Here is a 27,536-nt window from a genome sequence, read left to right on the forward strand (position 1 = left end):
CTACCTCTCTGGACCCGATATCTCCTCCCTACTAACCAAAATCCCACAATGTCTGTCCGCTATTTCATCCTTCTTTTCTGCTAGATTTCGAAAATTTAACATGGACAAAACAGAATTCATCATCTTTCCGCCATCTCATTCAACCCCCCAACTGATCTATCTATCAACGTCAATGGCTGTCCACTCTCCCCAGTCCCTCAAGCTCACTGCCTTGGGGTAACCCTGGACTCTGAACTCTCCTTCAAACCACATATCCAAGCCCTTTCCACTTCCTGCCGACTCCAGCTTAAAAATATCTTTCGGATTCGCACATTCCTCAACTATAAATCTGCAAAAACACTAGTGCATGCCCTCATCATCTCCCACCTCGACTACTGCAACCTCCTGCTCTGTGGCCTCCCTTCCAACACTCTTGCACCCCTATAATCTATCCTAAACTCTGCTTCCCGACTAATCCACCTGTCCCTCCCCCCCCCCGCTATTTCCCAGCCTCTCCTCTCTGTCATTCTCTTCACTGGCTCCCCATTGCTCAGAGACTCCAGTTCAAAACCTTAACCATGGCATACCAAGCCATTCACAACCTGTCTCCTCCATATATTTCTGACCTAGTCTCCCGGTACTTACCCGCACGCAACCTCCGATCCTCACAAGATCTCCTTCTCTACTTCCCTCTTATCTCCTCCTCCCACAATCGCATACAAGATTTTTCCCGTGCATCCCCCCTACTCTGGAACTCTCTACCATAACATATCAGACTCTCACCTACCGTGGAAACCTTCAAAAAGAACCTGTAGACCCACCTCTTCTAACAAGCCTACAACCTGCATTAACCATCACTCCACCATACTGCTCCACAACCAGCCCTACCCTCACCTACTGTATTCTCGCCCATCACTTGTAGACTGTGAGCCCTCGTGGACAGGGTCCTCGCTCCTCCCGTACCAGTCGCCATTACGTTTTTTTTCCAGATTATTGTAATTGTTTTTGCTATGTATACCCCTTTTTCACATTTAAAGTGCCATGGAATAAATAGTGCTATAATAATAAATAATATTAATACAGTTTTCTCTAATGAAATACTCTATTTTTGTGCCAATACTATTTATTGATTTGTTGAGTCAGGTGAAGTTTCCCTCTTGCACATGGCAGGGATAGGGCCCAGGACTGGGAACATAAAAGACTCTGTAGTGCTTCTTATTTACGTATGCTCCCTGTATTCACTATGAAACAAATATCAGATAGCTTAATATTGAGATGGATCTTGCTTAATGCTGCCAGATACTTCTTCAGCGAGACCCAGCGGCTCTGATGAGCATTGTCATCATTACCCGGCGCCTGTGAATAGCAAGAACTTTACTGCTATTCATAAACGCCAGAGCTGAATTCAGAGATTGTGGACTACATCAGAGCTTGATGGGAACATTTTTGCTTATAAATAAGTGATCAAGGGACTGTCTCTTGTGTTTATTTCTCTCGTTTTATGTTTTTCCGGTATCCATTACTGGACTACATCAGATTCCCAGGACTACGGTGGATCTGGGATTTTTTTTTTTTTACTAAATTGGTAAACAAGGGATAGTGTGGGGGAGTCTTTATTCAAATTAAATATATGTGTGTGTGTGTGTGTGTGTGTGTGCATGTGTGAGTTGTTTTTGGATTACTGGGTTAGCAATGGGGTCTGTCTGATAGACACCTCTCCATTACTAACCCCAGGGCTTGATGCCCTGGACCTTCACAGCCTGATATCAGCTCACAGTTGTCTGCTTTACCTTTGCTGGTTATCAAAAATATGGGGGGCCCACATCATTGTATTCATTTATTTATTAGCTAAATACATGTGCAGTAAACTACACACACAAACCACTGATTATATATCTCATAGACATCTATCTGTCTAAAGAGTGCAATTTTATTATATACAGTGGGTATAGAAAGTAATCAGACCCCTTTAAATTTTTCACTCTTTGTTTCATTGCAGTCATTTGGTAAATTCTAAAAAGTTCATTTTTTTCTCATTAAAGTACATTCTGCACCCCATCTCGACTGAAAAAAAATAGAAATGTAGAAATTGTTGCAAATTCATTAAAAAAATACCTGAAATATCACATGGTCATAAGTATTCAGACCCTTCACTCAGACACTCATATTTAAGTCACATGTTGTCCATTTCCTTGTGATCCTCCTTGAGATGGTTCTACTCCTTCATTGGAGTCCAGCTGTGTTTAATTAAACTGACTTGACTTGGAAAGGCACACACCTGTCTGTATAAGACCTCACAGCTCACAGTGCATGTCAGACCAAATGAGAATCATGAGCTCAAAGGAACTCCCCTAGGAGCTCAGAGACAGAATTGTGGCAAGGCACATATCTGGCCAAGGTTATAAAAGAATTTCTGCAGTACTCAAGGTTTCTAAGAGCACAATGGCCTCCATAATCCTTAAATGGAAGATGTTTGGGATCACCAGAAGTCTTCCTAGACCTGGCCGTCCAGCCAAACTGAGTAATCGTGGGAGAAGAGCCTTGGTGAGAGAGGTAAAGAAGAACCCCAAGATCACTGTGGCTGAGCTCCAGAGATGCAGTAGGGAGATGGGAGAATGTTCCACAAAGTCAACTATCACTGCAGCCCTCCACCAGACAGGTTTTTATGGCACAGTGGCCCTACAGAAGCCTCTCCTCAGTGAAAGACATATGAAAGCCCGCAAAGATTTTGCTCAAAAACACATGAAGGACTCCCAGACTATGAGAAATAAGATTTTCTGGTCTGATGAGATGAAGATAGAACTTTTTGGTGATAATTCTAAGCGGTATGTGTGGAGAAAACCAGGCACTGCTCATCACCTGCCCATACAATCCCAACAGTGAAAAATGGTGGTGGCAGCATCATGCTATGGGAGTGTTTTTCAGCTGCAGGGACAGGATGACTGGTTGCAATTGAAGGAAACATGAACACGGCCAAGTACAGAGATATCCTGGATGAAAACCTCTTCCAGAGTGCTCTGGACCTAAGTCTTGGCCGAAGGTTCACCTTCCATCAAGACAATGACCCTAAGCACACAGCTAAAATAACAAAGGAGTGGCTTCAGAACACCTCTGTGACCATTCTTGACTGGCCCAGCCAGAGCCCTGACCTAAACCCAATTGAGCATCTCTGGAGAGACCTGAAAATGGCTGGATGTTCACTATCCAACCTGACGGAACTGGAGAAGATCTGCAAGGAAAAATGGCAGAGGATCCCCAAATCCAGCTGTGAAAAACTTGATGCATCATTCCGAAGAAGACTCATAACTGTACTAGCTCAAAAGGGTGCTTCTACTCAATACTGAGCAAAGGGTCTGAATACTTATGACCATGTGATATTTCAGTTTTTCTTTTTTAATAAATTTGAAAAAATTTCTACATTTCTATTTTTTTTCAGTTAAGATGGGGTGCAGAGTGTACTTTAATGAGAAAAAAATGAACTTTTTAGAATTTACCAAATGGCTGCAATGAAACAAAGAGTGAAAAATTTAAAGGGGTCTAAATACTTTCCGTACACACTGTATAGTGTGCTATCTATCTTTCTCTATCTTTGTACATGTAACACCTAAACAGCTGTCATTTCAGGGATGGTGCACATGAATGACACACACATACACATGGACACACGGATAGCACCAATTCTGGCTTTTCCAGTACTGGAAATATCAGGACGTGTGAAGAAGGCATAAAGTTGATTGGACACACAGACACACTGTCGTTGCCACAAGATTGGATAGCCATAAACCAGTCCAGGCATCATTTATACCATGCATGCTCAATCAGATTTGGCATAGACCACAGGCCTAAGCAGGTGAATTCTGTGTTGGTCTCACGTGCAAGAAAATTTAGTCATTATCATGGACTTGCATACAATGACAGAATTGTGTGGCTGATCCCAATAGTAATAAGAATAATTTTTGGTCAGGTTTTTTTTTTTATTTTAAAAAGCATGGAAATTCTGTCTGTAGTATATGTTATTACAAAGGCTTTTGGCTACCAAAGGCTACCAATCGTTTACCCATAACCAGATATGCTAAGGTCACAAGGACCTTAAGGGGTCCTTCAAGAATGAGATAAAATGGAGTCCATGATATGAATCAAAATGCAGCCTGTCCTAGGCATGTAGCAGAAGAAGACATACAGGTGCATCTCACTAAATTAGAATATCATCAAAAAGTTAATTTATTTCAGTTCTTCAATACATAAAGTGAAACTCACATATTATATAGAGTCATTACAAACAGAGTGATCTATTTCAAGTGTTTATTTCTGTTAATATTGATGATTATGGCTTACTGCCAATGAAAACACAAAACTCATTATCTCAGTAAATTAGAATACTTCATAACAACAGTTTTAAAATGTTTTTAAAATCCGAGATGCTGGCCTACTGAAATGTATGTTCAGTAAATGCACTCAATACTTGGTCGGGGCTCCTTTTGCATCAATTACTGCATCAATACGGCGTGGCATGGAGACGATCAGCCTGAGGTGTTATGGAAGCCCAGGTTGCTTTGATAGCAGCCTTCATCTCGTCTGCTTTGTTGGATCTGGTGTCTCTCATCTTCCTCTTAACAATACCCCATAAATTCTCTATGGGGTTAAGGTCAGGCGAGTTTGCTGGCCAATCAAGCACAGTGATACTGTTGTTTTTAAACCAGGTATTGGTACTTTTGGCAGTGTGGACAGGTGCCAAGTCCTGCTGGAGAATGAAATTTCCATCTCCAAAAAGCTTGTCCGCAGAGGGAAGCATGAAGTGTTCTAAAATTTCCTGGTAGATGGCTGCGCTGACTTTGGTCTTGATAAAACACAGAGGACTTACACCAGCAGATGACATGGCTCCTCAAACAATCACTGCTTGTGGAAACTTCACACTAGACCTCAAGCAGCTTGGATTGTGTGCCTCTCCACTCTTCCTCCAGACTCTGGGACCTTGATTTCCAAATGAAAATTGGAACTCTAGGACCTTGTGAAGTGTGTCAATGACTGTCTTCTGGACATGTGTCAAGTCAGCAGTCTTCCCCATGATTGTGGAGCCTACTGAAACATACTAAGGGTACCTTTTTAAATGCTTAGGAAGCATTTGCAGGTGTTTTTTGTTAATTATTCTAATTTACTGAGATAGGGACATTTGTGTTTTCATTGGCTGTAAGCCATAATCATCAACATTAACAGAAATAAACACTTGAAATAGATCTCTCTGTTTGTAATGACTCTATACAATATAAGAGTGTCACTTTTTGTATTGAAGAACTGAAATAAATTAACTTTTTGATGATATTCTAATTTAGTGAGATGCACCTGTACAGATCTTGAGACCTGAGTCTCAACTGGCAAAAGTTGTATCACACATACCTTAGTCAGCAGCTAGGAACACAGCTGTGTTATGTAAAGAAATATGATTTATCCCATGTTGTGCTCAGTGAGGAGATCTCCAGCCTCATCCCCTTCGTCCTCCTCCTTCTCCTCTTCCTCAATCAGTCTGACAGCTTTATAGCAGTACACGGAAATTGACTAGGTCCAACTGGAAAACAAGTAAACATTGAGGAGGATGAAGCTTCAGATAACCCCCTTATGCTGAGCGAGGAATAGATGTATTAATTCTTGTCAGTTGAGATGCAGGTCTCAGGATTTGTATGTCTTCTGTCTGCAGCCTGTCCAGACACATGACTAGGATGAGCTGTATTTTGATTAATATAATTGACACAATTTTATCTAATTCCTTTGATAGGGCAGTGTTTCCATTAAATAGCTCAAAAGGAGTTGGATACAGTTCTAGATGACCTGAAAGTGTTACATATACTGTATCTTTCATGCAAATAGAGGTATTGCAATATTGAGATTCACAGCAAATTTATATAAATTCTGTTAATCTTATAAATTAGAATTTCAAAAGATTTGATTGATCAATACTTTAGAGGTTGCTCAGCTATAGTTGGAGCAGTGGTATAAACTATTCCCTGTAGTCATGTGTTCATATTTGACCAACAGAACATCTGCGTCTTTCTGTGTTTCAGTGGGTTTTCTCCAGCCATGTAAGTTTTCCTACATACTCAAAAACTATGTTTATGTTAAGTATTTTGGCTTTCAGCCATGTTCAACACATTCCATACAAAAATATGGACAGCAATATTGCCGACTCTTCAAAATGAAGTACTTTACTCCCCATTTTCATGCTCTGGAGAAAGTCAGCATGAAATAAGAACAAGTTCACAGATTTTATAATCTGCAGCATGATCATTAATTTGTGGATTCCATGCTAAATAGCCGAAAATTAGCTCATTAGAAGTAGTCAGACTGTATGTAAAATTATGAGATTCATCCACTCGTTTCTGCTGCAGATCTTTCTGGAAATTCACAGTGAATTTGCTTCTGCAAATCTCCAACTGTCTATAAAATGTTTTTTTTGTCTGTGCAGACATGGTGCATATTTGGTGCAGATTTATATGTAGTCCGAAATTCACAATATATAATAATATTAACTTATCCTTTACGGCATATCACATAGTTTCATAGTTGAAGTTGAAGGTAGACTTAAGTCCATCGAGTTCAACCTATAGCCTACCATGTTTATCCAGAGAAAGGAAAAAAACCTCATGGGACAGACAATAATAGCTCCATGTTAGGGAAAAAATTCCTTCCCTACTCCATACGGCAATGAGATTAACGCCCCATTAGAGATCTAGTGCCCTTAACCTGTAATATTATGTTTATCAAGAAAGTTATCCAGGCCTTTCTTGAATTTTAGTAGTGAATCACTCATTACAACATCATGCGGCAGAGAGTTCCATAGTCTCACTGCTCTAACAGTAAAGAATCCGCGTCTGTGATTATGATTAAATCTTCTTTCCTCTAGACATAGTGGATGCCCCCTTGTCCCTATCACGTAAAAAGATCATTAGAAAGATCTTTGTACTGCCCCCTCATATATTTGTACATTGTAATAAGATCACCCCTAAGCCTCTGTTTTTCCAAACTGAATAACCCCAAGTCTGATAACCTGTCTTGGTATTGCAGTCCACCCATTCCATTAATAACCTTGGTTGCGCTTCTCTGCACCCACCCAACTTCAGCTATATTCTTCTTATATAAAGGTGTCAAAAATTGTACACAGTATTCTGAGTATTGAATCCAATCGAGAATCTGTGGAAAGAGCTGAAAACTATGGTTCACAAACGCCCTCCATCCAACCTCAATGAGCTCGAGCTGTTTTGCAAGGAAGAATGGGCAAGAATTTCAGCCTCTCGATGTGCAAAACTGATAGAGACATACCCTTAGCGACATGCAGTTGTAATCGCAGCGAAAGGTGGCGCTACAAAGTATTAACTCAAGGGGGCCGAATAATATTGCATGCCTCACTTTTCAGTTTTTAATTTGTTAAAAAAGTTTAAAATATCCAATAAATTTCGTTCCACTTCACGATTGTGTCCCACTTGTTGTTGATTCTTCCCAAAAAATTTAGAATTTTATATCTTTATGTTTGAAGCCAGAAATGTGGCAAAAGGTAGAAAAATTCAAGGGGGGCAAATACTCTCACAATGCACTGTATATAGAGTCAGAAGTATGTTCCTGTCATGAGCAGCTATGCCTCTTTTAATGCATCCCATTATTTTATTTGCCTTGGCAGTAGCTGCCTGACACTGATCACTATAGTGGAGTTTGCCATCCATCCATACATATAACCTTTTTTAAGTGACATTTTTACCCAGTGTTTTACAATTTAGTACAGTACATAATTATGCATTTTAATTCCTCTACCCAAGTGCATGACCTTACATTTATCTACATTAAATTTAATTTGCCATTTCTCAGTCCAAGAATCCAGTTTACATAAATCCTTCTGTAATATTAAGTTATCCTCCTCTATATTGATTACCCTGCAGAGTTTAGTAGCATCAGCAAACATCGTAATTCTACTCTGTATGCCCCCTACAGTGTCAGAAATATGTTAAAAAGAAGAGGGCCTTATACTGACCCATTGGTACTGTTAACTGTTAATTTTAACCAAATCCGAGTGTGTTCCATTAATAACCACCCTTTGTTTCCTATCACTAAGCAGTTACATATATTTTCACCTAATCCCATTTTTTTCTCATTTTTTATACCAATCTTTTGTGTGGCACCGTATCAAATGCTTTTGAAAGATCCATATACACAACGTCCACTGCGTTTCCCTAGTCCAGTCAGGAACTTCCTCATAGATGCTGATCAGATTAGTTTGACAGGACTGATCCTTCATAAAACCATGTTGAAGCTGGGTCATGAGGTTATTCTTTTTAAGATAATCCAGGATAGCAGATTTTGTCTCCTTTATGAATATTGGCACCATATTTGCTGTGCACCAGTTCTGTGGTACAGACCCTGTTATTATGGAATCTGTGAATATTAAAAATAATGGTCTGTCTAGCACTGTACTTAATTTCTGCAGTACTCGGGGGTGTATGCCATCCGAGCCCTGGGATTTGTCTACTTTAGTGATTTTGAGGCAACGCCCTACTGAGGCAGGACCTGGGTTAAGTAGGTGACATTTAGTGTAGAACTTCTAGTATCCCTGATCATGTTATCTATCATGGGATTTTATTTTATAAATACTTAAGAGAAAAAGGAGTTTAGCATATTGGCCTTTCCCTCATCCACTTCCACCATTTCCTCCTGACATTTTTTGAAGGAGCTAGCACTATTATTTTTCAGTTTCTTACTGTTTATATAGTTATAGAATAATTTTGGATTATTTTTACTTTCTTTGGCAATGAGTCTCTCTGTCTAAACCTTTGCTGCCTTGACTTGATTTTTACACAATTAATTTTTTTCTATAATTATTTAATGCCTCGTCACTAGCCTTTTGCTTTAATTCTCAAAATGCTTTATTTTTGTCATTTATTGCCCCCCTTACTGCTCTGTTTAGCTATATTATTAGTAGTAGAAGTATTATTTCTTAATATAGCGCCATTTATTCCATGGCGCTTTACGTGTGAAAAGGTTGTACACATAGCAAAAACAATTACAATTACAATAATTTTGAACAATACAAGTCAGCAACTGTTACAGGAGGAGAGAGGTCCCTGCCCGTGACGGCTCACAGTCTACAAGGGATGGGTGAGGATACAGTAGATGAGGGCAGAGCTGGTCGTGCAGCGATGTGGTGGAGCGAGGGTTATTGCAGGTTGTACTCTTATCGGAAGAGATGGGTCTTGAGGTTCCTTTTGAAGGTTTCCACGGTAGACGAGAGTCTGATATGTTGGGGTAGAGAGTTTCAGAGTAGGGGAGATGCACAGGAGAAATCTTGTATGCGATTGTGGGAAGAGGAAATAAGAGGGGAGTAGAGAAGGAGATCTTGTGAGGATCGGAAGTTGCATGCAGGTAAGTACCGGGAGACTAGGCAGCAGATGTATGAAGGAGACAAGCTGTGGATGGCTTTGTATGCCATGGTTAGGGTTTTGAACTAGAGTGTCTGGGTAATGGGAAGCCTGTGAAGGGGTTGACAGAGAGGAGAGGCCAGGGAATGGGGGGGCAGGTGGATTAGTCGGGCAGCAGAGTTTAGGATAGATTATAGGATTGTGAGAGTGTTAGAAGGGAGACAACAGAGCAGGAGGTTGCAGTAGTCGAGGCGGGAGATGATGAGGGCATTCACTAGTGTTGTTTGCAGATTCGTGGTTGAGGAATGTGCAGATTCGGGAGATATTTTTTAGTTGGAGTCAGCAGGAAGTGGAAAAGGCTTGAATATGTGGTTTGAAGGAGAGATTAGCTATAGTGGTTTCCTACTATTTCTAGCTTTTTTAGTCCCATAGGGAATATATTGTTCCCAGGTCCTATCCAGGATGCTTATAAAAGTGTCCCATTTGATTTGTGTACTTTTATTTCTCAGGACATTTTCCCAATTTATGGCATTAAGATGATCTCTTAGCCATTAGAAATTCGCCTTCCTGAAGTTTAGCGCCCTTGCAGCCCCTCTACTACACATCTTATTAAAGGATACGTGAAACGTATTATTTTGTGATCACTATTACTCAAGTGACCCCCAACCTGTATACTTGATATGCTGTCCTGCCTATTGGGCAATATAAGGTCTAGCAGTGCTCCCCCCCTTCTTGTTGGGTCCTAAACCAGTTGTGATACGGAATTGTCTTTCATTGTTGTCAAAAACTAGTTTCCTTTGCTGGACCTGTAGGTTTCTACTTCCCAATTTATGTTAGGGTAGTTGAAGTCCCCCATAAAAATGACTTCTGCCTGATTCGCTGCCTCATCTATTTGCTTTATGAGGATAATTTCTGCCACTTCCATTATATTTGAAGACTTACAACAAATCCCTATCAATATTTTATTTTTCTTTCTCCCTCCCCTTATCTCTACCCACAGCGGCTCTACATTTTCAGATGCTTCAAATATATCATCAAATATTATGGTTTTTAGGGATGATTTTACATAAGAACAAACCCCTCCCTCTCGCTTATTTGTACAGCCATTGCTGAACAGACTATAGCTCTGTAAATTAACAGACCAGTCATATCTCTTATCCAGCCATGTCTCTGTTATCCTCACCATATCATAATGTTCTTTCAACAATATTATTTCTAATTTTGCCATCTTGTTGGTGAGGCTTCTAGCTTTAGTGTACATGTACTTTATGTATTTCTCTGTACCTTTATTCCTGCTTACTCTTTTGACTGTCCTAACCCCCCATTCCACCCCCAATTTCTTTACTTATACTCAGATCACAATCTACACTATCTTCCCAAGCTGTTCAATAATTGCTCTCCCCCTAGTCCCTAGTTTATTCACTCCGCCAACCTTCTAGTCATTTTTTCCTCCGTCACAGTTGCATCCTCCCCTTTGAGGTGTAGCCCATGCCTAAAATAGAGCCTGTACCAAACAGAGAAGTAGGCCCAGTTCTCCAGAAACCCAAACGCTCTTTCTAACACCAATTCCTGAGCCACTTATTCACTTCCTTAATCTCTCACTGCCTCTCTGGTGTGGCACTTGGTACAGGCAGAATTTCAGAAAATGCTACCTTTGAGGTCCTTGCTTTAAGCTTACAGCCTAATTCCCTGAAATCATCTTTAAGGAACTTCCACCTACCTCTAACTTTGAAATTGGTGCCGATATGCACCATGACCGCTGGGTCCTCACCAGCCTCTCCCAGTAATCTGTCAACCTGATCAGCGATGTGCCGAACTCGAGCACCAGGAAGACAACACACCATTCGGCGATCCCTGTTTTTGTTACAGATTGCCCTATCTGTTCCCCTAATAATGGAGTCTCCCACTATTGGCACCTGTCTGGCCAGCCCTGAGCTCCGATTCCCCTTCTTACTGGAGCAGACACTCCCCCAGCTTTCAGAGGACATGTCTTGCTGCGGCAGTGCTACTCCTGTACTGACACCCCCTTCATGTTAGTTCAGCACATTAAGGGAAAATTAGCCACTCAACTAATGGCAAAAAGTAATTATGTTAATGCAGATATTGGTCCACAAATCCATTTGTTTTTCCATAAAGCTGGGTGCAGTCTTAACACTCTCTTTTTTGAAGGAAAGACATAACTTTCATATTCATGCTGTTAGATTGATGTTTTCTTATTTACTCTGAACATCAAAGTTTTACTTGTTAAAATGTAAACACTTGTATTCCCTTTGTGACTGTTTACTGCACTATGCTAATATCCAAAAAGGACATTTAATCTCCTTTCTATGAGGACAGGGTCTTAAAACACAGACGCTAAGTGAAATTTACCATGCACTATTCTTTCAAAGTTCAAAATAGACTGAAGTAGTGATGAGCGAGCACTAAAATGCTCGAGTTCTCGTGGCTCTGGTCGAGCAAATTGGAATACTCGGGTGCTGGACCCGAGCAGCGAGCCCAATGTAAGTCTATGGGAAACTCGAGCATTTTTCAGGCGGCTCTCCCCGGCGGTCTGCAGAGGGCCTAAAAATTGCCCAAATCGATGGGAACAGTGCTCAAAATGACATGGGAACAGCATGGGGAAGACCCCTGGAAGCATTTCTGACTCCCGGGTCACTGCTGTTAACAACGTTGTCAGAGTATTACGACACTTTTACGGACTCACAATAAAACATACAAAAACGAATCCAAAATGGATTTTCCTGGGAAATATGTTAAGGAACATCCTTTCCAATGTAATGACTTGTATAGAAGGCAAAATAAATAACCAAAACCAAAAATACTCCTCCACACTTTGGGCTATGTTCACACGTTGCGTTTTTGATGCGTTTTTGCACTTTTGCATTGCTTTCAACCAAGACAAATGCATTCACCAGGAAATGTCATTTTAACATTTTACAACCTTATCTGGCCATGTGGTGTGTGACACATCATCAGACACATGCATACAGTGCTGAAAAGACATGGGAACAGCATGGGGAAGACCTCTGGAAGCATTTCTGACTTCCAGGTCACTGCCTAAAAGTGTGCCCATCATAAGTGATCCTTTGCGCATGCGAAGATGCCTCCCGCCATGCACCTGTCGTTGCAGACTTGCAACAATCACCGTCCACGTCCTTGTCCCACTGCAGCATTCAGTTGTCCCTACCCCATTCCTTGGAATGCAAGCGCAAGTATGCAGGCAGCCAGCCACCCAACAGGCTGCAATACTATACTGCCAAAATTTTGACAGCAGCTTGCACTTGAAATGTGGCCCATTAAGCTCGTGGAGGCGGAAGATTTTCACAACCTCATGCCAGCGTCGGCCGGGTGTCCATACTTGGTCCCCAGCCGCCACTATATTTCCCGGTATTGCCTCCGCCTTCCAGAAGCACGGGTCCCACAACATTACCCGTGCCCTCCCCAGTGCACTTACTGGAAAGGAACACCTAACCACAAACACGTAGACAGGTGAATGTGGCCAGGGATGGTACGGAGCCAGTCCGCAACTTTTTTTTGCTGAGAGTTTTATTTAGCTCTGTGAAAGGACTGGCATAGAGGGAAACCCTATCTACCCTGCATGTCATTTCTCACAGGAAGTCCTGTAATGCAGCTTGTTGCAGAAGCAATGGCAGCCCATTCAACATCAACTCGCCCTTGTCGGTGGTGCTTTGACACACACACACATCTTTCTTTGCGCATTTAATTTCTTGAATACAGAGTTGGACAATGGCCTGATCTGTAATGCGGTTTGAGAAATAACATGCATAAGCATGGCCGATCCACATTAAAAAAGCAGCCATAGAGTGTCCGGGAACTTTCCCCCACACTTTTCTTAGCCAGGGTTGCTTTTCGGCAGGGTTGGACGGGCCCACCAGAGAACCGGAGACTCCTCCGGCGGGCCCTGGCTTCTCCTTCAGGAGAGTTCATAGTGCCGAGGTGAGGCCATGATGATGATAGAGGCCACCATCTGCTTAGTTTTCTGTTACTTGGAATGCAAGTGCAAGTATGCAGCCAGCCACCCACCCACCCACAGGCCGCAACACTAAACTGCCAGATTTCTGGGCTGCTTTCTGCACTTGAAATATGGCCTTTTAAGCTCGTGGAGGCGGAAGCTTTTCACAACCACATTAAAAAAGCAGCCATAGAGTGTCCGGGAACCTTTCCACACACTTTTCTTAGCCAGGACTGCTTCTCGACAGAGTTGGACGGTCCCACCAGAGAATCTTCTGGTGTGCCTTGGCTTCTACCTCAGGAAAGTTCATGATAGTGCTAACTTTGCAGCTGCTATGGGGCTCTTGAGTGGAGGAAAAAGGTTAGCCCTCAGAATCAAATCCTCTGGTGGGCACAATGGTTTTCAATCTGAAACAGCTTCTCAGTGGGAGTTGTATTTCACCACAGCCATATTCTTTAGCTCAGTGAAAGGACTGGCATAGAGGGAAACTGTATCTACCCTGGCTGTCATTTCTCCGTCACCAGGTTCCGCCCATTGTCACACACGGCCATGCCTGGCTGTATGTTCCGCGGTGAGAGCCACAGATCAGGCTGCTGTGTTACAGCTTTCAACAACTCTGCAGCGCTGGGCGGTTTGTCAATTAAGCATTAAGCATGTTATCTTCAGCACAGCTGTTGCCGCTTGGCCAAGGCAGTGCTGCAGTGCTGTCAACTTGTGACTGTTGTGGTCATTTCGGAGATGGAGGAGGAGGTGCATGAGCTGAACAATGTGATTACATTGTTGTTAAATTGGTGACGCTGTTTTTTATACTAAAGAAAGATCCTATTGTTTTGTTTTTTTTAAGTTTTTTTTTAAGACAAATGCATTCACCGGGAAATGTCATTTTAACATTTTACAACCTTATCTGGCAATGTGGTGTGTGACACATCATCAGACACATCCTGTTTTATTTATGATGGAGGGACTCTGAAAGTCATAAAGCCTATTTTTATAGGGACATCAGGCGGCATTTACTATTCTTAAAAGGCCAGCAGTCGGCCCTAGCTATTGTTAGAGAGCCATCAGACGGCTATGCTTTGTTGTTCCCATTATTATCAAGTGGGTCTCCTATACTGTTATTGCGTATCCAGTGACTGCAAGGGCTGCCAAAAATTTGGACGCAACCCAATACCCCTTTGAAGAGACATAGAGGAGGGTTTCAGTAAAAAAAATGTTCCCATTATAAAGGAGCGGGTCTCCTATAAGTGGTAATGCCCATGCTGTGACTGCAAGGGCTGCCAAAATTTGGGAAAAACCCCACTAAGAATTTAAAGACACATAGAGCCACAGTAACAAGGTACGACAAGTTCCCATTAGAAAAGAGAGGGTCTGCTATACAGTTATAGGGTATGCAGTCAGTCCAACGGCTGACACTTTTAGGAAAAAACCCACTAAGAATTTAAAGACACATAAAGCAGGGCCACAGTAACAAGGTACGACATGTTCCCATTTGAAAGGAGAGAGTCTGCTATACAGTTATAGGGTATGCAGTGAGTCCAAAGGCTGACAATTTTAGGAAAAACCCCACTAAGAATTTCAAGACACACAGAGCAGGGCCACAGTAACAAGTATGACATGTTCCCATTAGAAAGGAGAGAGTCTGCTATACAGTTATAGGGTATGCTTTGAGTCCAACGGCTGACAATTTTGGGAAAAACCCCACTAAGAATTTAAAAACACATGGAGCAGGGCCACAGTGACAAGTACGATATGTTCCCATTAGAAAGGAGAGAGTCTGCTATACAGTTATAGGGTATGCAGTGTGTCCAAAGGGTGACAATTTTAGGAAGAACCCCAGTAAGAATTTAAAGACACATGGAGCAGGGCCACAGTAACAAGTACGACATGCTCCCATTAGAAAGGAGAGAGTCTGCTATACAGTTATAGGGTATGCAGTGAGTCCAACGGCTGACAATTTTAGGAAAAAACCCACTAAGAATTTAAAGACACATAGAGGAGAGCCACAGTAATGTAGCGCCCCGAGGGTTCGACTGCTACAGGGGTATTGCACCTCAACCAGATGTGTGATATTTCACTCCCAGGTAAGGATGGAGTATGGACCAGGGCTCAGTGGCTGCATACACACACTCACCCCATTTCCGGGGGACAGCTCCATCGTGCTCCCATGTATATATATGCAGGCACGACTGACCATGTCCTTGGTTGGAGTGAGGAGGGGGGAGAGAACCCTGTGATGTAGGAGCAGAAGGGGACGGTTTCTGGAGCATAGGAAGGAGCTCATTGGTTGCAGATCACCTGAGCTCAGACACAGTGAAGCAGATAAAAAGGTGGGGGCCATCTTAGGAGGGAGTTTAGTGTTCTGTGAGAAGAGAAGGCAGGGAGCAGAGCTGCTGCATGGGCTCTGCTCCCTGTGCAGGTCTAGCACAGAGGCCGGAGCCTGAGGGAAGAGAAAAGATGGAGAAGGAAGGAAAGAGGACAGAAAGAGGAGTAGAAAGGCTCCAGAAACAAGAAGGCAGAAGGGACCCTAAGAACCCACGAGATAACGGGTGAAGGGTCGGGCAGAATAAGGGTACCGGATTCCCAAGTTGGTGGAGGTAAATTATCCCTCAGCCAAAGACCGGAGGTCGTGATCATCTATTGGTGCGACCCCCTGCTACACCAACTAGGAAGGCACCACATAGGGTCAGGGAAACCGGTGATTGGTTTCACCAAGAGAAGGCCCGAGGCAGCTGGACAGAAGTGTGGTCACTGGTGGGGCACGAGAGGCCAGAGGAAGGACAGAAGGGGGTCCTGTGCCTACTCCTGAATTGCCTGGGGGTTGACCGAGCTCCTCACCTGGTGGACTCAGTATGGCTTGGGCAGTCATTCCCTGCAGAAGTGACTTGGATAACAACTGTGAGTAAAAGACCCTGGACTGCAACACGGTGTCTCTGTGTTTCTTACCGCGCCAGCACTAACGGTACTGGGATGCCCTGCACCACAACCCCCACCATCTACGCTCACTGCCCTGAGGCTACACTCCTCCCGTGGGGAGTTATACTATTCTCTGCTGCACCCACAACACCAGCCTCAGCGGTCTGCCCTGCAGCGGTGGTTCACTCTGACCGCAATCCACGGGTGGCGTAGTCGGACATTTAAAACCCTACAAATAGACTGCCACAACGTTTGGACTGACCACCCTGAGCCACGGACCGGGTTGCCACTACTACCCCCATTATTGCCCTGTTGCCCGGCTCCGAGTGCCCCACGGCCCAGGGGGTGAGTCAGCTTTGGCGTAGTCGGCAGGATTGTGACCAACCCGCCACAAACGGGTATTGCGTGCCTGAAAAGAATGTATACGAACCTTAAAAAGAGATTTCCTGCCATTTGGGGTCATTTCCCGCCATCCGGAGCCGTTACCCGCCATCTTCAGACGTTTTCCCGCCATCGGACGCCATCTTCAGGACGCCGCGCGGGAAGAAGAGGGGCGTGGATGTCAAAAACGCTCGAAGTCCGAAGCCCCGCCCCACGTGCTGACGCCGCACAAGGTCCTGGAAGGAGCCCAGCTAGCGCTGACGTCAGCAGCGCGCGACGCCAGGTCCTCAACGCAGAACATCGTCAGCGGAGCCACGGCCTACAGAAGAGGATCGCTGGAAGGTAAGCCACGGTTAACCAGGGGGGAGGAAGACATCAGGAATGGAGGGCAAGATGGCGGACCGGCAGCAGATTAAGCTGCCCAGCATCGGCAGTGCCCCAGCCGTCGCGGGTCCCGACCAGCGCCAGGAGAAGACTCGTGATGCAGGAGCGATCGCGGGAGCAGGTAAGTAGAGTCTCCCTGTTCCAGACGCTGCCGGTGTCAGCCTGCTCCTGGGCCCCCTGGTGGAGCCGCCGATCCCGGGCGCTGCAGACACCGACCTGCTCCAGACCCTGCAACAAGCCCTGCAGCCGAGCCCTCCAGCCCTGGGCGCTGCCACCACCAGCCCGCGCCCAGGCCCAAAGCCGCGCCCTCTGACCCCGGGCGTCATCAACAGCAGCCCTCTCCAGGCCCCGCCGCAAGGCCTACTGCACCGCGGCGCAAGGGGCGGGTATGCCCTCAACATCCACCGGGTGGGCGCAGAGAGTCACACTGCTGAGGACCCGGACGGGTCTGAAGAATATGGTGAGGAGGAAGAAGGAGCATCAGGAGGACACCGCTACTAGTGAGCGGCAGCGTTCACGTGTTCATAGTTGCCCGGCAGGGTAAAAGGAACTGTTTGTCTGATACAAAGTTGATCCCGATTGAACTGTTACCTGGCTGAGGACTGAGAGCAGCCATCCCTCTTCCCTACCTGGCTGAGGACTGAGAGCAGCCATTCCCCTAATAGAAAAATGGACACCTGGTCGCAAATTGCACAGTGGCCAGTGAAAAAGAGAATTTACTAAAATGTTTTATATGAAGGGTTTTATAAGCTATGGTTTTACATGATAATGAGAATGTTTTATATGACAAAAGAGTTCCGGTAGTATTAATAATGTCTTATAAAGAAAAGTGTTTCCCATAAAGGGAATTGAATAGTGTCGGTTGTTTTCTAAATGTAAAAAGTTTTGAAAAAGTTTTGCATGTCTTGTAAATCAAATGTTTTTGCTCTTTTCCAGCCCGAGGACGTGCTGTGGTTTACCAGGGGGGAATGTAGCACCCCGAGGGTTTGGTTGCTACAGGGGTATTGCACCTCAACCAGAGGTGTGATATTTCACTCCCAGGTAAGGATGGAGTATGGACCAGGGCTCAGTGGCTGCATACACACACTCACCCCATTTCCGGGGAACAGCTTGACGGTGCTCCCATGTATATATATGCAGGCACGACTGACCATGTCCCTGGCTGGAGTGGGGAGGGGGGAGAGAACCCTGTGATGTAGGAGCAGAAGGGGACGGTTTCTGGAGCATAGGAAGGAGCTCATTGGTTGCAGGTCACCTGAACTCAGACACAGTGAAGCAGATAAAAAGGTGGGGGCCATCTTAGGAGGGAGTTCAGTGTTCTGTGAGAAGAGAAGGCAGGGAGCAGAGCTGCAGCATGGGCTCTGCTCACTGGGCAGGCCTAGCACAGAGGTCGGAGCCTGAGGGAAGAGAGAAAAAGGAGAAGGAAGGAAAGAGGACAGAAAGAGGAGTAGAAAGGCTCCAGAAATGAGAAGAACCTAAGAACCCATGAGATAACGGGTGAAGGGTCGGGCAGAATAAGGGTACCGGATTCCCAAGTTGGTGGAGGTAAATTATCCCTCAGCCAAAGACCGGAGGTCGTGATCATCTATTGGTGCGACCCCCTGCTACACCCACTAGGAAGGCACCACATAGGGTCAGGGAAACCGGCGATAGGTTTCACCAAGAGAAGGCCAGAGGCAGCTGGACAGAAGTGTGGTCACTGGTGGGGCACGAGAGGCCAGAGGAAGGACAGAACGGGGTCCTGTGCCATACTCCTGAATTGCCTGGGGGTTGACCGAGTTCCTCACCTGGTGGACGCAGCAGGGCTTGGGCAGTCATTCCCTGCAGAAGTGACTTGGATAACAACTGTGAGTAAAAGACCCTGGACTGCAACACGTTGTCTCTGTGTTTCTTACCACGCCAGCACTAACGGTACTGGGATGCCTTGCACCACAACCCCCACCATCTACGCTCACTGCCCTGAGGCTACACTCCTCCCGTGGGGAGTTATACTATTCTCTGCTGCACCCACAACACCAGCCTCAGCGGTCTGCCCTGCAGCGGTGGTTCACTCTGACCGCAATCCACGGGTGGCGTAGTCGGACATTTAAAACCCTACAAATAGACTGCCACAACGTTTGGTCTGACCACCCTGAGCCACGGACCGGGTTGCCACTACTACCCCCATTATTGCCCTGTTGCCCGGCTCCGAGTGCCCCACGGCCGAGGGGGCGAGTCAGTAATAAGGTATGACATGTTCCCATTAGTAAGGAGAGAGTCTGCTATACAGTTATAGGGTATGCAGTGAGTCCAAAGGCTGGCAATTTTAGGAAAAACCCCACTAAGAATTTAAAGACACACAGAGCAGGGCCACAGTAACAAGAATGACATGTTCCCATTAGAAAGGAGAGAGTCTGCTATACAGTTATAGGGTATGCAGTGAGTCCAATGGCTGACAATTTTAGGAAAAACCCCACTAAGAATTTAAAGACACATAGAGCAGGGCCACAGTAACAAGGTACGACATGCTCCCATTAGAAAGGAGAGAGTCTGCTATACAGTTATAGGGTATGCAGTGAGTCCAACGGCTGACAATTTTAGGAAAAACCCCACTAAGAATTTAAAGACACATGGAGCAGGGCCACAGTAACAAGTACGACATGTTCCCATTAGAAAGGAGAGAGTCTGCTATACAGTTATAGGGTATGCAGTGAGTCCAAAGGCTGACCAATTTTAGGGAAAACCCAACTAAGAATTTAAAGACACATGGAGCAGGGCCACAGTAACAAGTACGACATGCTCCCATTAGAAAGGATAGAGTCTGCTATACAGTTATAGGGTATGCAGTGAGTCCAATGGCTGACAATTTTAGGAAAAACCCCACTAAGAATTTAAAGACACACAGAGCTGGGCCCCAGTAACAAGGTATGACATGTTCCCATTAGAAAGGAGAGAGTCTGCTATACAGTTAAAGGGTATGCAGTGAGTCCAACGGCTGACCAATTTTAGGAAAAACCCCACTAAGAATTTAAAGACACATGGAGCAGGGCCACAGTAACAAGTATGACATGCTCCCATTAGAAAGAAGAGAGTCTGCTATACAGTTATAGGGTATGCAGTGAGTCCAACGGCTGACAATTTTAGGAAAAACCCCACTAAGAATTTAAAGACACACAGAGCAGGGCCACAGTAACAAGTATGACATGTTCCCATTAAAAGGAGAGAGTCTGCTATACAGTATGCAGTGAGTCCAACGGCAGACCAATCTTAGTAAAAGCACCACAAATAATTTAAAGACACAAGGAGCAGGGCCACAGTAACAAGGATGACATGTTCCCATTAGAAAGGAGAGAGTCTGCTACACAGTTATATGGTATGCAGTGAGTCCAACGGCTGACAATTTTAGGAAAAACCCCACTAAGAATTTAAAGACACATGGAGCAGGGCTACTCTACAAAGCATGACATGTTCCTATTAGAAAGTAGAGGGTCTGCTATACATTTATATGGTATGCAGTGAGTCCAACGGCTAACAATTTTAGGAAAAACCCCACTAAGAATTTAAAGACACACAGAGCAGGGCCACAGTAACAAGGTACGACATGTTCCCATTAGAAAGGAGAGAGTCTGCTATACATTAATAGGGTATGCAGTGAGTCCAACGGCTGACAATTTTAGGAAATACCCCACTAAGAATTTAAAGACACATGGAGCAGGGCCACAGTAACGACAATCTCCCATTAGAAAGGATAGAGTCTCCCATAGTGTTGGTCTATGCAGTGAATGCAAGGGCTGCCAAAAATTTGGAGGCACTTCAATGCCCCTTGGTAGAGACGTGGAGGAGGGCCTCATAAAAAAATGTTCCCATTAGAAAGGAGCGGGCCTCCTATACTTGTAATGCCCATGCACTAAGTGTATGGGCTGACAAACATTTACCCCTGGGGGGTATACATGAACATACTGTATCAAAAATTTTTTTTACGGGCATCATAAACACCATTTAAAAAATTAGGAGGGTGTTGCATCATGGACCACGGTCACCCTGGTGATATGGTGGTGGAAGAAAAGACACTGGATTGGAGTTTATGTTACGCTGCTATCATTCGGTAGTGTTGAGAAGTCTGGCCCAATCCAGCCCTTGTTCATTTTTATAAGAGTCAGCCTGTCAGCATTTTTAGTTGACAGGCGGATGAGCTTATCAGTTATAATTCCACCAGCGGCACTAAAAACCCGCTCTGATAAAACGCTGGTGACAGGGCAGGCCATGACCTCCAAGGCATAGAGAGCCGGTTCATTCCACGTATCCAGCTTGGATACCCAATAATTATAAGGCACAGCGGAATCACGGAAGACGTTGGTACGGTCGGCAAGGTACTCCCTCAGCATCTTCCCAAACTTTGCACTCCTTGTGAGAGTACCCCGCGCCTCAGGACCTGTCCGATGGGAGGGTCTGAGAAAACTCTCCCAGAACTTTGACAGTGTTCCCCTGCCTCTGCTGGATTTAAGTTGTGTCTCTCTCGCCTCTACTCCTTGGTTGTCCAACGAAGTGTGCCCTCTGCCGCCAGCGTTTTCAGATGGGAATTTTTTTAATAGTTCCGCAACAAGGGCCTTCTGGTACAGCCCCATTTTTGTAGACATGTCCGCCTCAGGAATAAGAGATATAAAGTTCTCCTTGTAGCGTGGGTCTAGAAGTGTCACCAACCAGTAATGGCTGTCACCCAAAATTTTGAGAACGCGAGGGTCATGGGAAAGGCAGCATAACATTAACTCAGCCATGCGTGCAAGACTACTAACAGGCAAGACTTCCATGTCCTCACCAAGAGGATGACTGACCATGCTCTCCTCCTCCTCCTCTCTGTCCTCTGGCCATCCGCGCTGAACAGAAGGTATGACAGCTGTGCAGGTAGTACCGTCTATAGTGCATGAAACTAGCTCCTGTCCTTCCTCCTCCTCCTCTTCCTCATTGTCACTCAATCCACGTTGGGATGAGATGAGGCTTGGCTGTGTGTAATCACCCTGTATGGTTCCTTGCTCCATCTCATCGTGCTCCGCCTGCAATGCATCCTCTTTGATTGTGAGCAGAGAGCGTTTGAGAAGACATCGAAGCAGGATGGTGATGCTAATTATGGTGTCATCGCCGCTCACCATCTTGGTGGAGTCCTCAAAGTTTTGGAGGATGGTACATATGTCTGACATCCATGTCCACTCCTGAGGTCTTATGTGTGGAGTCTGAACTGAATACCGACAGCCTTGTTGATGCTGGTACTCAACAACTGCCCTCTTCTGCTCACAAATCCTTTCCAACATCTGCAGTGTAGAGTTCCAACGCGTGGGGACATCACAGAGCAGTTTGTGAGCTGGAAGCTGCAAACGCTGCTGAAACACTGCAAGGATGGCGGAAGCTGTAGCTGACTTTCTAAAATGGGCACACAGGCGGCATATTTTAACAAGGAGATCCGGCAGCTTCAGGTAGGATTTGAGAAACCGCTGAACCACGAGGTTAAGTACATGGGCCAGGCATGGTACGTGTGTGTGCTCGCCTCAGAGCCGCCACCAGGTTCCGGCCATTGTCACACACGACCATGCCTGGCTGTAGGTTCAGCAGTGTGAGCCACAGATCTGCCTGCTCTTTCAGAGCTGTCCACAACTCTTCAGCATTGTGCGGTTTTTCACGTAAGCATATAAGCTTCAGCACAGCCTGCTGCCGCTTGGCCGAGGCAGTGCAGCAGTGCTTCCAGCTTGTGACTGATTTGGTCATTTCGGAGATGGAGGCTGAAAAGGAGGAGGAGGCTGAGGAGGATGAGGTGCAGGAGCTGTAGACTGTGGGGGCAACCCTGATTGACCTAGGGCCCGGAATCCTTGGCGTCGGGAGGACATGTTCTGTCCCAAGGTCCGACTGGGTCCCGGCTTCCACTATGTTAACCCAGTGTGCCGTCAGCGAGATGTACCGTCCCTGCCCACAAGCACTTGTCCACGTGTCCGTGGTTAGGTGGACTTTACCGGTAACTGCGTTGTTGAGAGCACGGCTAATGTTTTGGGACACGTGCTTGTGTAATGCGGGGACGGCACACCGGGAGAAATAGTGGCGGCTGGGGAACGAGTACCGAGGGACAGCCGCCACCATCAGGTTGCGGAATGCTTCCGTCTCCATGAGCCTAAAAGGCAATATTTCGAGCACAAGCAGTCGTGAAATGTGAGAATTTAGTAGTGTGGCCTGTGGGGCGTTGGCTGTATATTTGCGCTTGCGTTCCAAGGACTGGGGTATGGACAACTGAACGCTGTGCTGGGACAAGGACATGGACGTGCTTCCTGATGCTGCTACTTGAGAGTGTGCAACTACAGGTGGAGGGCAGGAGGCATCTTCGCATGCACCATGGACAGGGGATTGGCTTGCATCCACAACAGCGGAAGAAGCAATGGTGCCACCTGCAGACACTGTTCTTGGACCCTGGGGTTCGGCCCACAAAGTCGGGTGCTTTGCTGCCATGTGCCTGATCATGCTGGTGGTGGTCAGGCTGGTCGTTTTGCCACCCCTGCTGATGATGGCCTGGCAAGTGGTGCAAATGGCCTTTTTGGGGTTATCGACAGAGTCTTTAAAAATCAACCAGACTCGGAAAGACCTAACAGTTGAACTGGCAACTTCCTTCGTGTTGGTGTTACAGGGAACGGTTGCATGCCTTCTGTCTGCGGCCACCACACTGCTTCTTCCTGCCTGTTTGGGTGCTCTGCCTCCCTCCCCCTGTGTGCTGCTGTCCTCGGTCTGCACGTCCACCTGCCAGGTGGGGTCAGTTACTATATCGTCCACCTCCTCGTCTTCCACTTCTGCACCCTGGTCCTCCTCCTGACTTTCTGGCAATTGTGTTTCATCATCGTCAACCTCTTGTGACACTTTCCCACCGTCACCTTCGTGGGACCGTGGCTGCTCAAATATTTGGGCATCGCTACATGCGATCTCCTCTTGCCCCGCTTCAAGTGGACCGGTCGAGAGGCCCGAATCTATAAATGGAAAAGTGAACAGCTCTTCAGAGTGTCCAAGTGTGGAATCAGTTGTCTCTGGGTACTCGGCATGGTGGGAGGAAGAAGGATCAGGGTGAGGAATATGCAGTCCAGACTCACGGCTACTGAGACTTGACCGTGTGGAAGACAGGGTGGTGGTGGTGGCTAAGTGACTGGATGCATTATCCGCTATCCAACCAACAACCTTTTGACACTGCTCTGGGTTCAATAGTGGTGTGCTCCGGTCCCCTAGATATTGGGACAGGAAGGTCAGGCGAGAAGATGTGGGTGTTTGTTGTGGCACAATTTCGTCTTCCCCACGGCTTTGTCCTCGGCCTAAGCATGCACCATTACCATTACGTCCAGTTCCCCGTGCCTTGCCACGTGCCTTGCCCATTTTAAATGGAGGACAGTATCTTCCACGCTCACTACAAATGACTGAGTTTGGAGCGAACTTATATGTGAGCCGTTTGACGGAGAAAACACAGTTTTAAATACCTGGCCTGTAGGTAAGTAGTTTGAACAGCAAACTGCTGTGAATTGCTTCACTGACACACTCAAATTTTTTTTTAATGGAGGCCAGAAATGGCAGTATTTTCTGAAAACGTATATGTAATCCGTGTGACGGAGAAAACACAGTTTTAAACACCTGGCCTGTAGGTAACTGTTTTGAACAGCAAACCATTGTCAAAAACTTTGCTGACACACTGAAAGAAATTTTTAATGGAGGCCAGAAATGGCAGTATTTTCTGACAACATATATGTGAGCCGTGTGATGGAGAAAACACAGTTTTAAATACATGGCCTGTAGGTAAGTAGTTTGAACAGCAATCTGATGTCAATTGCTTCACTGACAGACTGAAAACATTTTTTAATGGAGGCCAGAAATGGCAGTATTTTCTGAAAACGTGTATGTAATCCGTGTGACGGAGAAAACGCAGTTTTAAATACCTGGCCTGTAGGTAACTATTTTGAACAGCAAACCAGTGTCAAAAACTTTGCTGACACACTGAAAGAAATTTTTAATGGAGGCCAGAAATGGCAGTATTTTCTGACAACGTATATGTAATCCGTGTGATGGAGAAAACACAGTTTTAAATACCTGGCCTGTAGGTAACTATTTTGAACAGCAATCTGGTGTCAATTGCTTCACTGACACACTGAAATTTTTTTTAATGGAGGCCAGAAATGGCAGTATTTTCTGAAAACATATATGTAATCCTTGTGACGGAGAAAACACAGTTTTAAATACTTGGCCTGTAGGTAACTATTTTGAACAGGAATCTGGTGTCAATTGCTTCACTGACACACTGAAATTTTTTTTAATGGAGGCCAGAAATGGCAGTATTTTCTGAAAACGTATATGTAATCCGTGTGACGGAGAAAACACTAGTTTTAAATAGCTGGATTTTTAGCACTGTAATATGGAAAGGACCAGGCTGTATTCTGCAGTGCCTACAAGCAAATGTCGCAGAAAAACCGTGTTCTCTGGATTGCTTTTTAAGCAAATTATGAGGATTAAGATGCAAAAAAAATTATTCCTGGCCCCTGAGACCTGGGCCTATTTCTAGAAATATAACAGCAGCAGAAGGCAGAACTGGAATGGAGCCTCTTGTCCTGTGTGCACTGCAGTCTGTTATATACCCTGCCTGCCTGCCTGTCTATATACACTGCCTGCCTGATATCTCTGCAGATGGATTAGTTAGTCCTCAAAAGGACTGTTTGTTAAGATGGATATGTGTAATGTATGGTTTTTCTCCCTACAGTACATAATACACGATGAAATCTCTCCCTGACACAGCAGCAGCTCTGCCTACACTGTCTGATCCGGAGTGACTGTGACGAGCATGGCAGCGCCAGGTCTTATATAGACCTGATGACGCTGTGCGGCCAGCCAATCACTGTAATGCCCACAACCAACATGGCTACGGCATTACAGTGCATGGCAGGCAATCCCTGCATGTTCATTGGCTCTCTAAAGAGCGCCAAACATGCAGGAAGGGGACCCGAGTTCCCGCACGAGCAACCCGGAAATACTCGCCGAGCGCCGAGCTTGTCGAGCACCATGATGCTCGGGTGAGTACCGAGTAGTGGCGAGTGCGTTCGCTCATCACTAGACTGAAGTATAAGCACTGTCCTTTCTTTAGGTATGATCATGGAACTCGATGAATAACTAAAGTATCTTTATAAATGCAGTGCTTTCCTGCAGTCTGCTGCTTTGTCTAAACAAGTAAAATATACCTATTGCCTTCTATCATCCAAAAAGCCAGCTGTCAATCTTTTGAGGGTTGACTTAACGAAGCCTGACTCTACTGTACTATATCTGTCTATACACTGTTGGAAAGCATGGCCACAGAATCACAAGAACTTAACAAAGTGATTTTGACAAGTGGTTTCATAGAAACATGGGCAAACATAATAAAGATGGCTTAACAACACCAGAACCCCATAAACTCTGCCTTATGTTCTTTTTTGTATACTTTTTAATGACTTTTTTAAATATATCTGTAGAAATAAAAGCATAGATGCACAAAGTTGCAGGAAACATATATAATCTAAGAGATATGAGGGAAGACCAGCATCCCTTAAACGTATTAATGAGTTTATGTAATGGGAACTCGTCACCTTCAAATCACTATTTACCTGCAGATATACAGTAGTTGTAATCTGCAGGTAAGTAGCATTCTAATCATGTTTGACAGTGTAACAAGAACAGGGAGAAAATGATAATTACTTACTGGTAATTTGATTTTCCTGAAACCCATGACAGCACCATGGAGAGAGTGGGATCTGCCCCTATTGCTGGACAGGAAGCCAAGAGCACAAAACAAAAAGACAACTCCCACTTCCTTCTTCAATATGGTTTCCAGGAAGTACAGTAGGAGTCACCCAACCTATAATCATTATTGCTATTATTTATACATTCACTTAGGCCCATTCTCTATTGTGAAAAGAGAAGATTGAGAGCCATCAACAGAAAAACAGAGGGAAGGAAAATTAGGGTGCTGTCATGGGTTTCAGGAAAATCAAATTACCGGTAGGTAATTATCATTTTTCCCCTCACCCCTGACAGCACCATGGAGAGACGACGATAAAGGAATCCTCTAATGGGGAGAGAGCACCCATGTAGGATTTTACACCTAAAGAAAGAGCTCTGGAATACCCCAGTTCAACTGATAGTACTTTAGGAAGTAAGATTGTGAAAGTTTTAGATCATACAAGATCATGACTATCAATTTAGAGCTCCAAGAAGATAGCGCCAACCTGAGTAAAAGAAAAAGGAATTATTTTACTTTTTACAACAACTTCTCCCTTTTTTTTATATTATAATATAGAGAGGAACTATATTTATAAACTCCACTTATGTATGGTTGGTTACCTTCCTTTGATTTATAATTAGAAATCCTGTATCATTAAATCACCTAATCAACAACTGAAATATGTATAAACTGGTACTAAACCTAACATGTTAACAGAAGCAGGGGTTTAAGCAATTCAAGGGACCTGGTAACTTTAATAAGGCCTTGACTATGGACT

This window comes from Phyllobates terribilis, unplaced genomic scaffold (genome assembly GCF_046119375.1).
Source record: "Phyllobates terribilis strain yellow unplaced genomic scaffold, ASM4611937v1 Scaffold_3__8_contigs__length_932513732, whole genome shotgun sequence".
NCBI lineage: Eukaryota > Metazoa > Chordata > Amphibia > Anura > Dendrobatidae > Phyllobates > Phyllobates terribilis.